Here is a 3,444-nt window from a genome sequence, read left to right as displayed (position 1 = left end):
CATACAAAAAAAAAGTCTATTGTCTATGCAGTCTGAACATTTCACCCATATCATACCCCTTGTGGTGCCTCTAGGAAGCCTCCTGTAAGAGAACTGCCACATACAGTGGGCCTGCATTTTTAGGAAATTCTAAGTTATTCTGTATCTACTCCTTTTTTATAATTTTTTCTTTAAAAACCTGTAAGTTGGGGGGTTGCAACGGTAGTTCTGTGGTAGAATTCTCACCTGCCATACAGGACACCCAGGTTTGATTCCCAGTCCCTGCACTTTCCAAAAAAGAAACAAACAAACAAAAATTCAACAAATGGTGCTGCAATAACGGGATACTCACATGGGAAAATAATGAAATGTGACCCCACTATACAGCATACAAAAAATAAAAAAAAAACTGTAAGTTGGCTTTTTCATGTAGCATTAGTTAAATTAAGCTTTTCTTCTCAATTAATTTAACACAAGTTAAATTATAATTTACAAAATTTTCAAGTAGTTATACAAATTCTAGCATGAATAATGCCCAGGATATAATGTTAAATGGAAAAGGCAGGATTCAAAACTGTTTTACAGTATGATCTCTGCTGTGTCATTCCAGATATCAATCTATTAATCGTAAAAAGACTGAGGAGAAATACACCAAAATGTCAACTGCGGTTATCTCTGAATTGTGAATTTTTGCATTGTCGTCTTCTTTCTGTTTTTCTCTATTTCCCGAGGTTTTTTTCTTTTTATGATGACCGTGTAATGTTTCTATAATCAAAGAAGTAAGTTATTTAAACTTATAAACAGTGTCTAAACATAGTAAATACTATTAACTGCTTGGACCCTTCCTGCCCTCCCTTTCCCTTTCTCGATACTAAGTATATGCTCTCAGTGCACAATATTAGGTCCAGATCATTTATTTCATGGAAAGAACGCATGCTTTGGTGGCAGCCTGCCAATGGTTTCCATCTTAATTCTGTCGCTAACTAATTCTGTGACCTTAAGGAAGTTAAGTAATCTCAGTTGGCTCATCTGGAGATACCAAATGGAGATAATAATGATTACCATCCACTCCCATTTAAACAAATATCCTTGCTCTTTGCCACAAGTAGTCAGAGGGAATAGATCCATCTCCCCTTTCCTTATTGGCAAAAAAGGATTTGTTCATTCTAGAAGTTGGGGGAAAAAGGATTTCTGGCCTTGGGCAGCAGAGGTAATTAGCCCTGCCTAACAGAAACAGGAATAAGCGATGCTTTTAGCAAGCAGACATTAAATTGCAAGTAGCCCCATATCATGAAGAGAAACTTAAAGATCCAAAGTAGCAAATTTTAAAAAGATCATCAGCACCTGAATGAAAGACTAGCCCTGGGGGAAAAAAGTGTCTTTAAGAAACAAAGCAAAAAAAGCAGAAATCACAAAGTGTTTGTTGACAGGGTTTGGAAAGGAGAAATTTAAATATTTCTAGTTAAAGGACCATGGACAAGCAGACCGGGCAGGCAATGGTGGCTCAGGAACAGAATTCTCGCCTGCCATTCCAGGGACCTGGATTTGTCTCCCAGAGCCTGCCCACGGCAAAAAAAAAACGATGGTGGGTAGTACGCACTTCAGCAGCACATACACTAAAATTGAAACGATACAGAGGAGAGTAGCATGGCCCCTGTCATCCTGTCATTGTGAAGATGACAAGCAAATTCATGAAGCATTCCATACTAAAAAAAAAAAAAAAGAGAGATGGTGTATGAACGTATGGAAATTAATTTCATAGAAACCATTACTGTTAATTTTAAAAAGCGGAAAATGTGTTTGATAGTCAATTTAGCATTCTATTCCATCTCTTTAATGTTCCATCACTACTGTCTATTTCACTGACAATAGATATATTCATTTTATTTGTTTATTAAATAATTTTCATAGATTGTTCCCTCAATCCTATTCTTTCTCCCTAGTTCTTACATTCCTTAATTGAGGATACTCTAAACAAAGAGGTTTTCAAGAATTTTTCAGGTCAGGAAGGAGAGCTCAAGATTTTAAGTTAAATAATAATAATGATATCGTATATAATGCTTAATATGTGGCAGCATCTCTCCCAAGATGACAGCATCTCTCTGAAATTTCCATAAAAACCCTATAAGATAGGTACATATGAATTTCACAGATGAGGAGCTGAAGCTCAGCAGTTAAATTACTGGCCCAAAGCCAAGTAGCTAATGTGTGGTGGAATAAAGATTTGAACCTAGTTGTTCCGATCTTACAGTCTGTCAATTATACAGTCTCTTCACAAAGATACTTGGGGAAAAAAAAAGAAAAGAAACCTTTAAAGAGTCTTAGAATTTTAGAGCAAGGAGAAATAAAAAAATATCCAGTTCCAAAATTTAAGTTGCATTAAGAATGAATGTAGGGGGTGCAAGGGTAGTTCAGTGGGAGAATTCTCACCTGTCATGCGGGAGACCCAGGTTCGATTCCCAGTCCATGCACTTCCCAAGCAAGCAAACAAGCAAAAAACAAAAACAAAATAAAACAAAAAAACCCAAAAATTCAACAAATGGTGCTGCAATAAGGGGATACTCACATGGAAAAAGAATGAAATGTGATCCCCACTATACAGCATAAAAAAAAAAAAAAAAAAAAAAGATGAATTTAGAAGTCTGGTGAAAACCCAGGGGCAAATCTGTGTGACTTCCATGATAATTTGCTTACAAATTATCATGTAAGCAAAACACAATAAGCAATACATGGTAAGTCAAACTTTGTTAAATTTTCACATATTTCAAATATACTAAAGGATCTGCTATTTAAAAGAGTTCTGTCATAAACCCCTTTAGAAATAAAGAATGTTTTTGGCAAAGCAGTTGCCCATAATCTGTTAGATGTTTAAACTATTCATCCTAGTTAAAGCAAGACAGCTTGAATTGAATCATTTCTAATATAACATTTTATAACAAATATCAACAAAGTATAATTATTAGGGGTCACTGGCTAAGGTGTTATTTTTCTTATTTCTGTAAAAATATCTATTATAAAAAAAGTCATATATATATGCACATTATACTTAAAGGCAAAATTCCACTGAAGTTATCATTAACCCAAGTGAGTTCATCTGACATCCCTTCCTAAAAATAAACCGAAAACTTCAATATTGCTATTACTAACTTAGGATCACCCTACACAAGAGAATGTTAGTACTCCTAAAGTATAGCTGACTCTCTTAGTCAAGACAATAAGAAATTCATTCTCTCTGTTATCCTTTCCCTCATGCAGTTGTTTTTTTTTACATAAAACACACCACTCAAAACATGCAACTCATAACAATAATAGTGACATTGCTGTTACTGTTATCAGTATGATCATTATTATGAGCAGCACTAGAACCCTAAATGTCTATCAAAGATGTGGCTTCCTTCCCTGCTAGGGATTTTGTAGTAATGTCTTTTTCTTTCCACACAAGACAAGCTGTAGCTCCCCTAATCT

The 3,444-nt window shown here is 35.1% G+C and overlaps 1 pseudogene; it reads left to right on the top strand.

The window, feature by feature from the left end:
- Window positions 1-1,575: 1,575 nt before the first annotated feature.
- On the top strand, window positions 1,576-1,672 carry LOC143689253 (U6 spliceosomal RNA; annotated as a pseudogene).
- Window positions 1,673-3,444: the final 1,772 nt, after the last annotated feature.

This window comes from Tamandua tetradactyla, chromosome 6, assembly GCF_023851605.1.
Source record: "Tamandua tetradactyla isolate mTamTet1 chromosome 6, mTamTet1.pri, whole genome shotgun sequence".
NCBI classification, from domain to species: Eukaryota; Metazoa; Chordata; class Mammalia; order Pilosa; family Myrmecophagidae; genus Tamandua; species Tamandua tetradactyla.
The sequence above is the reverse complement of the archived record's forward strand: the minus strand, read 5'-3'. Positions and strand labels throughout refer to the sequence as shown.